This window comes from Ranitomeya imitator, chromosome 10 (assembly GCF_032444005.1).
Source record: "Ranitomeya imitator isolate aRanImi1 chromosome 10, aRanImi1.pri, whole genome shotgun sequence".
NCBI classification, from domain to species: domain Eukaryota; kingdom Metazoa; phylum Chordata; class Amphibia; order Anura; family Dendrobatidae; genus Ranitomeya; species Ranitomeya imitator.
Genome location: NC_091291.1, coordinates 69,379,301 through 69,392,972, shown reverse-complemented (window position 1 = coordinate 69,392,972; position 13,672 = coordinate 69,379,301).

The following is a 13,672-nucleotide window of genomic DNA, read 5'->3' as shown; positions in this document are numbered from 1 at the left end:
GGCTGTGCCGAGTTGCATAGGGAGCGTTAGGCGCAATCCACGGCTATTTCTAGTGTGTCTGATAGGATTAGGGATTGCGGTCAGCAGAGTTCCCACGTCACAGAGCTCGTCCTTTATTATCAGTTACTATCAGGTCATTCCATGTGCTCTTAACCACCAGGTCCATTATTGTCCTGACAACCAGGTCATAACAGTACAGGTGGCCCAAAGTACTAATGCATCTCAATAGAGGGATAAGAGAAGTTCTGAGACCATTTTTTTTTCTTTGCAGTGTGTTTTGTTTCTCTTTTCCCCTTTACCTCTGGGTGCTTCAGGACACAGGTGTAAACATGGACATTCAAGGTCTGTCCTCTTGGATGGATAATCTCACTACAAGGGTACAGAGCATTCAAGATTTTGTGGTTCAGAATCCGATATCAGAGCCTAGGATTCCAATTCCTGATTTGTTTTTTGGTGATAGATCTTAGTTCTTGAATTTCAAAAATAATTGTAAATTGTTTCTTGCCTTGAAACTTCGCTCCTCAGGTGACCCTGTTCAACAAGTAAAGATCATTATTTCTTTGTTACGTGGTGACCCTCAAGACTGGGCATTTTCCCTTGCATCAGGGGATCCGGCATTGCGTGATGTTGATGCGTTTTTCCTGGCGCTTGGATTGCTTTATGACGAACCTAATTCAGTGGATCAGGCAGAGAAAATCTTGCTGGCTCTATGTCAGGGTCAGGATGAAGCGGAGATATATTGTCAGAAGTTTAGAAAGTGGTCTGTGCTCACTCAGTGGAATAAATGTGCCCTGGCAGCAATCTTCAGAAAGGGTCTCTCTGAAGCCCTTAAGGATGTCATGGTGGGATTTCCCATGCCTGCTGGTCTGAATGAGTCTATGTCCTTGGCCATTCAGATCGATCGACGCTTGCGTGAGCGTAAAGCTGTGCACCATTTGGCGGTACTATCTGAGCATGGGCCTGAGCCTATGCAATGTGATAGGACTTTGACCAGAGCTGAACGGCAAGAACACAGACGTCGGAATGGGCTATGTTTTTACTGTGGTGATTCCACTCATGCTATCTCCGATTGTCCTAAGCGCACTAAGCGGTTCGCTAGGTCTGCCACCATTGGTACGGTACAGTCTAAATTTCTATTGTCCGTTACTCTGATTTGCTCTTTGTCATCCTATTCTGTTATGGCATTTGTGGATTCAGGCGCTGCCCTGAATTTGATGGACTTGGAGTATGCTAGGCGCTGTGGTTTTTTCTTGGAGCCCTTGCAGTATCCTATTCCTTTGAGAGGAATTGATGCTACGCCTTTGGCCAAGAATAAGCCTCAGTACTGGACCCAGTTGACCATGTGCATGGCTCCTGCACATCAGGAGGATATCCGCGTTCTGGTATTGCATAATCTGCATGATGTGGTCGTTTTGGGGTTGCCATGGCTACAGGTTCATTATCCAGTATTGGACTGGAAATCTATGTCTGTGTCCAGCTGGGGTTGCCAGGGGGTACATGGTGATGTTCCATTTTTGTCTATTTCGTCTTCCACTCCTTCTGAAGTTCCAGAGTTTTTGTCGGATTATCGGGATGTATTTGATGAGCCCAAAGCCAGTGCCCTACCTCCTCATAGGGATTGCGATTGTGCAATTAATTTGATTCCTGGTAGTAAGTTTCCTAAGGGCCGATTGTTCAATTTATCTGTGCCAGAACACGCCGCTATGCGGAGTTATATAAAGGAATCCTTGGAGAAAGGCCATATTCGCCCGTCGTCATCACCGTTAGGAGCAGGGTTCTTTTTTGTGGCCAAGAAGGATGGTTCTTTGAGACCTTGTATTGATTACCGCCTTCTTAATAAAATTACAGTCAAATTTCAGTATCCTTTGCCGTTGCTGTCTGATTTGTTTGCTCGTATTAAAGGGGCTAGTTGGTTCACCAAGATAGATCTTCGAGGGGCGTATAATCTTGTGCGTATTAAACAAGGCGATGAATGGAAAACAGCATTTAATACGCCCGAGGGCCATTTTGAGTACCTGGTTATGCCATTCGGGCTTTCCAATGCTCCATCAGTATTTCAGTCCTTTATGCATGACATCTTCCGAGAGTACCTGGATAAATTCCTGATTGTGTATTTGGATGATATTTTGGTCTATTCGGATAATTGGGAGTCTCATGTGAAGCAGGTCAGAATGGTGTTCCAGGTCCTTCGTGCGAATTCCTTGTTTGTGAAGGGGTCAAAGTGTCTCTTTGGAGTTCAGAAGGTTTCATTTTTGGGGTTCATTTTTTCACCTTCTACTATCGAGATGGACCCTGTTAAAGTCCAGGCAATTTACGATTGGACTCAGCCGACATCTGTGAAGAGCCTGCAAAAGTTCCTGGGCTTTGCTAATTTTTATCGGCGCTTCATCGCTAATTTTTCTACTGTTGCTAAACCGTTGACTTATTTGACCAAGAAAGGTGCTGATGTGGTCAATTGGTCTCCTGCAGCTGTAGAGGCTTTTCAGGAGTTGAAGCGTCGTTTTTCGTCTGCCCCTGTGTTGTGCCAGCCAGATGTTTCGCTCCCGTTTCAGGTTGAGGTTGATGCTTCTGAGATTGGAGCAGGGGCTGTTTTGTCGCAAAGAAGTTCTGATGGCTCGGTGATGAAGCCATGTGCTTTCTTTTCTAGAAAGTTTTCGCCTGCTGAGCGTAATTATGATGTTGGTAATCGTGAGTTGTTGGCCATGAAGTGGGCATTCGAGGAGTGGCGTCATTGGCTTGAAGGAGCCAAGCATCGCGTGATGGTCTTGACAGATCACAAGAATTTGACTTATCTTGAGTCTGCCAAACGGTTGAATCCGAGACAGGCTCGATGGTCGTTATTTTTCTCCCGTTTTGATTTTGTGGTTTCGTACCTTCCGGGCTCTAAGAATGTGAAGGCTGATGCCCTGTCAAGGAGTTTTGTGCCTGACTCTCCGGGTGTTCCTGAGCCGGCGGGTATTCTAAAAGAGGGGGTAATTTTGTCTGCCATCTCCCCTGATTTGCGGCGGGTGCTGCAAAAATTTCAGGCTGATAGACCTGACCGTTGCCCAGCGGAGAAACTGTTTGTCCCTGATAGATGGACTAGTAGAGTTATCTCTGAGATTCATTGTTCAGTGTTGGCTGGGCATCCTGGAATCTTTGGTACCAGCAGAGGCGTAGCTAGAGCTTTTGCCGCCCGGGGCTGTTCCCGAGTTTGGCGCCCCCCCCCCCCCCTCCCCCGGCTCAATACACACAAAGGTTACCAAAAATGGTTTTCCTGATTTGTAGAACTTAAACTGGGCCTAATGGTGTCACCCCCACATGCCAAACCTGTGACTTAATACCCCCACACCATGACCAGACCACATAGTGACCGAATAATACTACATACAAGGGACAAATACCACAACACCATTTCCAGACCACATATTACCACCACATAGTGACTGAATACTACAATACTTATCAGTAATAAAAAAAAAAAAACACAATACTATCACCATAAGTGCCAGTATTCACAGGAGATCTGTACTTAGTATGCAGTGTCTGTGTAGAGGTAATACAGAGATCACTGGTGACATTGTACACAGGACCTCTGTATATAGTATACAGTGTATAGTGTCAGTGTATAGGTAACACTGACTCACCAGTGACGTCTCTAGGTGAAGTCCTTCATCTTTCATCCAGCACAGACAGCCATCATTCCTTCCAGCCAGGACTCGTTTCTGCAGGAAATAACACAGTTATCTCGAGCTCCGCTTGCAGAACACATTACTTAATTTTTCACAACTTCTACATTACACCACATGAAGACAAAAAGGCGATATAGTGTCACTCTGCACAATAACAGTACCGCCCCCCCCCATTTAAAACAGTATACTCAAAAAATAAAATAAATACATCACTGCAGTAATAATATCCCTTAATTAGCCCCTATGGTAACACTATTCCCCACCTTGGCCCCGTTTATCTCATTTCTGGCTCCAGCCATATGTTCTCGTATCCTGCCCTCATGACTATCCATTCTACACCATATGATCTCCCCATCCTGCCCCATATGATCTCCCCATCCTGCCCCACCAGCCTCCATCGTATCCGTCCTGCCCCATGATCCAATCCTGCCCCGTGTCTCCAATCATGCCCCATGTCTCCAATCATGCCCCAAGTCCTGCCCCCAGTGTGTCCAGCAATCTGCCCCAGTGTGTCCAGCATATTACCCCCATGTTGTCCAGCAATCTGCCCCAGTGTGTCCAGCATATTACCCCCATTGTGTCCAGCAATCTGCCCCAGTGTGTCCAGCATATTACCCCCAGTGTGTCCAGCAATCTGCCCCAGTGTGTCCAGCAATCTGCCCCATGGTCTCCTGTATTGCCCCAGTGTGTCCAGCATTCTGCCCCATGGTCTCCAGTATTGCCCCAGTGTGTCCAGCATTCTGCCCCATGGTCTTCAGTATTGCCCCAGTGTGTCCAGCAATCTGCCCCATGGTCTCCAGTATTGCCCCGGTGTGTCCAGCATTCTGCCCCATGGTCTCCAGTATTGCCCCAGTGTGTCCAGCAATCTGCCCCATGGTCTCCAGTATTGCCCCGGTGTGTCCAGCATTCTGCCCCATGGTCTCCAGTATTGCCCCAGTGTGTCCAGCATTCTGCCCCATGGTCTCCAGTATTGCCCCAGTGTGTCCAGCAATCTGCCCCATGGTCTCCAGTATTGCCCCAGTGTGTCCAGCAATCTGCCCCATGGTCTCCAGTATTGCCCCAGTGTGTCCAGCAATCTGCCCCATGGTCTCCAGTATTGCCTCAGTGTGTCCAGCAATCTGCCCCATGGTCTCCAGTATTGCCCCGGTGTGTCCAGCAATCTGCCCAATGGTCTCCAGCATTGCCCCCAGAGTCAGACATAAAGAAAAAAAAAAAAGTAAAATCCTCACCTCTCCCGTTCCTAGCGCAGGTCCGGTGCAGTCAGCGTCTCTCCGGCTCTGCGACGCTCAGGACAGAGAGGCAGAGCGGCGCGCACAGTAGTGACGTCATCGCAGAGTCAGAGGACGCTGTAGCTGCCGGCGCCGCAGGAACCAGGAGAGGTGAGTATAGAGCGGGGGGCGGGGGCCCAGGGGCGGGGGGAGCCTGGTCGTGGCGGCGGACGGCGCCGCCCGAAGATTTAAAGGGTCGTCTTTTTTTTTTTTTTTCCTTTCTCCTGCAGCGCCGGCCGCCCCCCGCATTGTGCCGCCCGGGGCGGACCGCCCCCCCCGCACCCCCCTTCCTACGCCACTGGGTACCAGAGATTTGGTGGCTAGATCCTTTTGGTGGCCGTCTTTGTCACGGGATGTGCGTTCTTTTGTGCAGTCCTGTGGGACTTGTGCTCGGGCTAAGCCCTGCTGTTCTCGTGCCATTGGGTTGCTTTTGCCCTTGCCGATCCCGAAGAGGCCCTGGACGCATATTTCTATGGATTTTATTTCGGATCTCCCCGTCTCTCAAAAGATGTCGGTCATTTAGGTGGTTTGTGATCGCTTTTCTAAGATGGTCCATTTGGTACCTTTGTCTAAATTGCCTTCCTCCTCTGATTTGGTGCCATTGTTTTTCCAGCATGTGGTTCGTTTACATGGTATCCCGGAGAACATCGTTTCTGACAGAGGTTCCCAGTTTGTTTCGAGGTTTTGGCGATCCTCTTGTGCTAGGATGGGCATTGATTTGTCTTTTTCCTCGGCTTTCCATCCTCAGACAAATGGCCAAACCGAACGAACTAATCAAACTTTGGAAACATATCTGAGATGCTTTGTTTCTGCTGATCAGGATGATTGGGTGTCCTTTTTGCCATTGGCTGAGTTCTCCCTTAATAATTGGGCCAGCTCGGCTACTTTGGTTTTGCCGTTTTTCTGCAATTCTGGTTTCCATCCTCGTTTCTCTTCAGGGCAGGTTGAGTCTTCGGACTGTCCTGGTGTAGATACTGTGGTGGATAGGTTGCAGCAGATTTGGACTCATGTGGTGGACAATTTGACATTGTCCCAGGAGAAGGCTCAACGTTTCACTAACCGCCGGCGCTGTGTGGGTCCCCGACTTCGTGTTGTGGATTTGGTTTGGTTGTCATCTCGTTTTGTTCCTATGAAGGTTTCCTCTCCTAAGTTTAAGCCTCGTTTCATTGGTCCGTATAAGATTTCTGAGGTTATCAATCCTGTGTCATTTCGTTTGGCCCTTCCTGCTTCTTTTGCCATCCATAATGTGTTCCATAGGTCGTTATTACAGAGATACATGGCGCCTGTGGTTCCATCCGTTGATCCTCCTGCCCCGGTGTTGGTTGGGGGGGAGTTGGAGTATGTGGTGGAGAAGATTTTGGATTCTCGTGTTTCGAGACGGAAACTCCAGTACCTGGTCAAGTGGAAGGGTTATGGTCAGGAAGATAATTCCTGGGTTTTTGCCTCTGATGTTCATGCTGCCGATTTGGTTCGTGCCTTTCATTTGGCTCATCCTGGTCGGCCTGGGGGCTCTGGTGAAGGTTCGGTGACCCCTCCTCAAGGGGGGGTACTGTTGTGAATTCTGTTGTCGGGCTCCCTCCTGTGTTCATGAATGGTACTTCGGCTGGTTCTGTCCATGGGCTTCCTCTGGTGGGTGTTTCTGAGTTTCCTTCCACAGGTGACGAGGTTAATTCGTTAGCTGGCTGCTCTATTTAACTCCACTTAGATCTTTGCTCCATGTCACCTGTCAATGTTCCAGTATTGGTCTAGTTCACTCCTGGATCGTTCTTGTGACCTGTCTTCCCAGCAAAAGCTAAGTTCCAGCTTGTATTTCTTTGGGTTGCTATTTTTCTGTCCAGCTTGCTATTATTATTGTTGTCTTGCTTGCTGGAAGCTCTGGGACGCAGAGGGAGCGCCTCCGCACCGTGAGTCGGTGCGGAGGGTCTTTTTGCACCCTCTGCATGGTCTTTTTGTAGGTTTTTGTGCTGACCGCAAAGTAACCTTTCCTATCCTCGGTCTGTTCAGTAAGTCGGGTCTCACTTTGCTTAATCTATTTCATCTCTGTGTTTGTATTTTCATCTTTACTCACAGTCATTATATGTGGGGGGCTGCCTTTTCCTTTGGGGAATTTCTCTGAGGCAAGGTAGGCTTTATTTTCCTTCTTTAGGGCTAGCTAGTTTCTTAGGCTGTGCCGAGTTGCATAGGGAGCGTTAGGCGCAATCCACGGCTATTTCTAGTGTGTCTGATAGGATTAGGGATTGCGGTCAGCAGAGTTCCCACGTCCCAGAGCTCGTCCTTTATTATCAGTTACTATCAGGTCATTCCGTGTGCTCTTAACCACCAGGTCCATTATTGTCCTGACCACCAGGTCATAACAGGGGACTTTTAACACAAAAAAGTGGGCTGAAAATCTCGGCTTATACTCGAATCTATATATACTGTATACCGTATATACTCGAGTCATACAGACACCCTAGACATCCAGAAATCCAAAGAACCAGATACTCTTTGCCAGACAGCAGCCAATACATCATGGCTCCATCATGAGGGCCACAGATTTGACATTCTGCAGGAAGTCAGCTAAGGGGATGACAGCCCCGGCTGAAAGAATACAGATCTGCTCCATTGACCATCACTTAACCATGAATATGTTTGGGGTACATCAGGATTTGGACCCACTGGTTACCTGAACCCCATGAATCATTTGGGAAAGCCAGGAATGGGACCTACCGGTCATCTGGCTCCATGGAGACGTTCAGAAAAGGCAGGTTGTGACCCTCCAGTCAACTTGCCTTGTACCATAATGCACTGTCAGCTTTCTAAGCTTGTCGTTACCTCCTCCCTGTGTTTGCCTCAAGTGGGGTAGTTGGCCCTATAAGATCTGAAGTCACAGCCGCTCTTATCCTGGCAAGTCAGCGGAAAGGTGAGACTCTGCAATTTGCACCATCTTGGGTATTTTGCTGGGGCAGCTCTACGTGTTATTTGTCTGTTTTGTGGTTCAATAAAGTATTGCAACACTGTTTTACCTTTACTCTGTGTTGTCTGAGTAGTATTATGACTATAGTTAAAGGAGAGTGGGCTTTCAGTGGGATGATCCCTGGTCCATGCAGTTTCGGCCAGTGGACTAAGGCACCCGCTGACCCCTGCAGCCAATGTCACAAGCCCTTCTGTCTGGAGATTGTGGATGGTTCTTGTACCCTGATTGGCTAGCTGCAGTTTGCATACATAAAGCTATAAAAAAATTACAAGTACGTCGTTCCTCTGAGCTCTCTCCACCCCCACCACTCATCAAACACATACCCCCCTCTACCTCCTTCTCTACTCCCCACTCATCTCTTCTTCCCATAACCGCATCCAAGACTTCTCCAGTGCTTCCCCCCTACTCTGGAACTCTCTACCCCAACACATCAGACTCTCGCCTACCATAGAAACCTTCAAAAAGAACCTGAAGACCCACCTCTTCCGACAAGCCTGCAGCCTGCAGTGATCCTCAACCTACTGAAAAGCCGCACAGCCAGCTCTTCCCTCTCCTAGTGTATCCTCACCCACCCCCTGCAGACTGTGAGCCCTCGCGGGCAGGGTCCTCCCTCCTTATGTACTCATGTGTCTTGTTATCTGCTCATGTTTAATGTATTTGTCTATATTTGCCCCGTATTCACATGTAAAGCGCCATGGAATAAATGGCGCTATAAAAATGTATAATAATAAATAAATAATAATCATACATCACCACTATTCTAACCAAAGTGTTAAAAATACTCAACACAATTATTTTCCTGCTCTTTCTACTAAATGGTACCGATTTTTTCCAATTTTAACCCCTTCCTGACCTTTGACGCATACGCTGCGTCATGAAAGTCGGTGCCATTCCGACCCATGACGCAGCGTATGCGTCATGGCGGAATCGCGTTACTGCAGGCCGGGTGAAAGGGTTAACTGTAATTTCACCCGGCCTGCAGGGACAGGGGGAGTTGTACTCTAGCCCAGGGGGGTGGCTTCACCCCCCCATGGCTACGATCGCTCTGATTGGCTGTTGAAAGTGAAACTGCCAATCAGAGCGATTTTGTAATATTTCACCTAAAAAACTGGTGAAATATTACAATCCAGCCATGGCCGATGCTGCAATATCATCGGCCATGGCTGGAAACACTTATGTGACCCCACCCCACCGATCGCCCCCCCAAGCCACCGATCTGTCCGGTACACTGCTCCGGCTCCCCTCCGTCATGTGCTTCGCTCCCCCCGTGCTCTTGTCCGCTCCCCCCGTGCTCCAATCACCCCCCGTGCTCCAATCACCCCCCCCTGCACTCCGATCCACCCCCCCGTGCTCCGTTCCACCCCCCCGTGCTCCGTTCCACCCCCCCCGTGCTCCGTTCCACCCCCCCATGCTCCGATCCCCCCCCGTGCTCCCCCCCACCCCATCATACTTACCGATCCTGCCGGGGTCCGTCCGTCTTCTCCCTGTGCGCCGCCATCTTCCAAAATGGCGGGCGCATGCGCAGTGCGCCCGCCGAATCTGCCGGCCGGCAGATTCGTTCCAAAGTGCATTTTGATCACTGAGATATAATCTATCACAGTGATCAAAATAAAAAAACAATAAATGACCCCCCCCCCCCCCTTTGTCACCCCCATAGGTAGGGACAATAAAAAAATAAAGAATTTTTTTTTCCCACTAATGTTAGACTAGGGTTAGGGTTAGGGCTAGGGTTAGGGTTAGGGCTAGGGCTAGGGTTAGGGGTAGGGTTAGGGTTAGGGCTAGGGCTAGGGTTAGGGGTAGGGTTAGGGCTAGGGTTAGGGGTAGGGTTAGGGTTAGGGTTAGGGGTAGGGTTAGGGCTAGGGTTAGGGGTAGGGTTAGGGCTAGGGTTAGGGTTAGGGTTTCGGTATGTGCACACGTATTCTGGTCCTCTGCAGATTTTTCCGCTGTGGATTTGATAAATCCGCAGTGCTAAACTGCTGCGGATTTATGGCAGATTTACCGCGGTTTTTCTGCGCATTTCACAACTGCGATTTTCTATTTGAGCAGTTGTAAAACCGCTGCGGAATCCGCAGAAACAAGTGACATGCTGCGGAATGTAAACCGCTGCGTTTCCGTGCAGTTTTTCTGCAGCATGTGTACAGCGATTTTTGTTTCCCATAGGTTTACATTGAACTGTAAACTCATGGGAAACTGCTGCGGATCCACAACATTTTCCGCAGCGTGTGCACATACCTTTAGAATTAGGCTATGTGCACACGGTGCGGATTGGCCGCTGCGGATTCGCAGCAGTGTTCCATCACGTTTACAGTTCCATGTAAACCTATGGAAAACCAAATCCGCTGTGCCCATGGTGTGGAAAATACAGCGCGGAAACGCTGCGTTGTATTTTCCGCAGCATGTCAATTCTTTGTGCGGATTCTGCAGCGTTTTACACCTGTTCCTCAATAGGAATCCGCAGGTGAAATCCGCAAAAAAAAACCACTGGAAATCCGCGGAAAATCCGCAGGTAAAACGCAGTGCCTTTTACCCACGGATTTTTCAAAAATGATGCTGAAAAATCTCACACGAATCGGCAACGTGGGCACATAGCCTTAGGGTTAGGGTTGGAATTAGGGTTGTGGTTAGGGTTGTGATTAGGGTTGTGGCTACAGTTGGGATTAGAGTTAGGGGTGTGTTGGGGTTAGTGTTGGAGGTAGAATTGAGGGGTTACCACTGTTTAGGCACATCAGGGGTCTCCAAATGCAACATGGCGCCACCATTGATTCCAGCCAATCTCGTATTCAAAAAGTCAAATGGTGCTCCCTCAATTCCGAGCCCCGACGTGTGCCCAAACAGTGGTTTACCCCCACATATGGGGTACCAGCATACTCAGGATAAACTGTGCAACAATTACTGGGGTCCAATTTCTCCTGTTACCCTTGTGAAAATAAAAAAATGCTTGCTAAAACATCATTTTTGAGGAAAGAAAAATGATTTTTTATTTTCACGGCTCTGTGTTGTAAACGTCTGTGAAGCACTTGGGGGTTCAAAGTGCTCACGACATATCTAGATAAGTTCCTTGGGGGGGTCTAGTTTCTAAAATGGGGTCACTTGTGGGGGGTTTCTACTGTTTAGGCACACCAGGGGCTCTGCAAACACAACGTGACGCCCGCAGACCATTCCATCAAAGTCTGCATTTCAAAAGTCACTACTTCCCTTCTGAGCCCCGACGTGTGCCCAAACAGTGGTTTACCTCCACACATGGGGTATCAGCATACTCAGGAGAAACTGGACAACAACTTTTGTGGTCCAATTTCTCCTGTAACCCTTGGGAAAATAAAAAATTCTGGGCTAAATAATTATTTTTGAGGAAAGAAAACGTATTTATTATTTTCACGGCTCTGCATTATAAACTTCTATGAAGCACTTGGGGGTTCAAAGTGCTCACCACACATCTAGATAAGTTCCTTTCGGGGTCTAGTTTCCAAAATGGGGTCACTTGTGGGGGGTTTCTACTGTTTAGCCACATCAGGGGCTCTGCAAACACAACGTGACGCCCGCAGACAGGGCCGTATTTAGAGTTTCTGCTGCCCTAGGCACTTTTAGTGCTGCCTCCCCCTTTGGTGAGTATGACACTATCGGCAGTGACTTTGGCAAAAATCGCTGATGTGAAAGTCGCCTTTTGCAGCAGATCCGACAGTTTTTCCGCATCTGCCGCGTAATGGATCACTTAGGGCAACACTGCGTTCGGCCTCATTCATTCCCTATGGGACTTACAGACATGTGCGGCTCTTGCGGTTTTGCCGCCATCCGGCAAATGCGGTACTTGCAGCAATGAGAAAAAACACTACTAGCAGTGTTTTATGTATCATCGTAAGTGCAAAACCGCAATTGCCGCACATGTTCGCAAGTAGCCATCATTACCTGTCCCTGCACCTTGCTAGCTCATCCCTATCCAACCCTCCCTGACCTAAAACTACACTATAAAGCTTCAGAAAAGCAATTTATTAACTGCCATATTCCTATGATAATGAGGGCTCTAGGCTACGGCGTAGACTGGGACGGGCAGTCTCCGGGTCTCCATCCTCTCTGTGCACACCCTCAGTCCCTGCCTCACTGCCTGTGCACAGACCACCCTCCACCGCACCCGGTAATCACCGCTCGCAGTAGCATACCAGCAGAGGTGTATCTAGGGTTTCTGGCACCCGGGGAAAGAATTCATTTTGGTGCCCCCCCTCCGCCAAGGACATATGTGATTTGCACACTCAGTCATGTGCCCACGAGCTCCTCTCCCTAATGCTCTCAATGTTCAGTGAAAAACTAAGAGAAGCAGAAGAGAAGCTCGATGTCGCAGGACCATAAGAGTATGTGTCCACGTTCAGGATTGCATCAGGATTTGGTCATGATTTTTCATCAGTATTTGTAGCCAAAACCAGGAGTGGAACAATTAGAGGAAAACTATAATAGAACCATATGCTCCACTTCTGTATTTATCACCCACTCCTGGTTTTGGCTACAAATACTGATGTAAAATACTGACCAAATCCTGATGCAATCCTGAACGTGGACACACACCCTAAGTCTGAAAAATCGCATATGAGTGACGTGTCCATGTGACGACTGCTGGAACTTGCAGAGCTGAATCCTGACATCGCAGCTTCTGAATTCTCACAACGCATGCACTGCACTTTTAGGATTCTCCCTTGCCGGTGGACAGTCATGTCAGCACAAGTATGTGATTTGTAGACTTCTGACCACATTCTGACTAGATGTGCCCGGCCTCGCTCAGTTCATTTTCATTGACGGAGGTCACGCATGTCTAGTCAGCACGTGATCGCATTAATGTAAATCCCCAGCATGAGAGAATCCTGACAGCGTGCAGTGTGCACTGTGAGAATTCAGAAGTCTGCAGTCACAAAGAATGACTGCAGACTCATCACAAGCCTGGACATCCCCTTTAAAAGGGACTCTGTCACCTGAATTTGGAGGGAACAATTTTCAGCCATAGGGGTGGGGTTTTCGGGTGTTTGATTCACCCTTTCCTTACCCGCTGGCTGCATGCTGGCTGCAATATTGGATTGAAGCTCATTCTCTGTCCTCCATAGTACACGCCTGCGCAAGGCAAGATTGCAGATTGTGCAGGTACAGTATGTACTACGGAGGACAGAGAATGAGCTTCAATCCAATATTGCAGCCAGCATGCAGCCAGCGGGTAAGGAAAGGGTGAATCAAACACCCGAAAACCCCACCCCTATGGCTGAAAATTGTTCCCTCCAAATTCAGGTGACAGTGTCCCTTTAAATCTCCTAACATATATAAAACATGAGAGTTAGCATCACAAATAACATTTACATCCAGGTACCTGATAGATGACGTCGCCTCTGGAGCCGTTCTCCTTTTCTTCATCTTGTCCAGATCCCATGATGAGTTTTCTCATCCACAGCCGTCTCTGCAGACTTCCACTACCAGTCCCCTCTTCACACTGTCCTCTCACACTGTGTCCCCCTTATAGGGCCCAGTATTTATACTCCATATTTATACTCCATCCTCCCACACTGCGTTCATGCCTCCCCCATCCTCCCACCCTGCGTTCATGGCTCCCCCATCCTTCTCCCCTGCAAGCATGGCTCCCCCATCCTCCCACTCTGCGTTCATGGCTCCCCATCCTTCTCCCCTGCGTTCATGGCTCCCCCATCCTTCTCCCCTGCGTTCATGGCTCCCCCATCCTCCCACTCTGCGTTCATGGCTCCCCCATCCTCCCACTCTGCGTTCATGGCTCCCCCATCCTCCCACTCTGC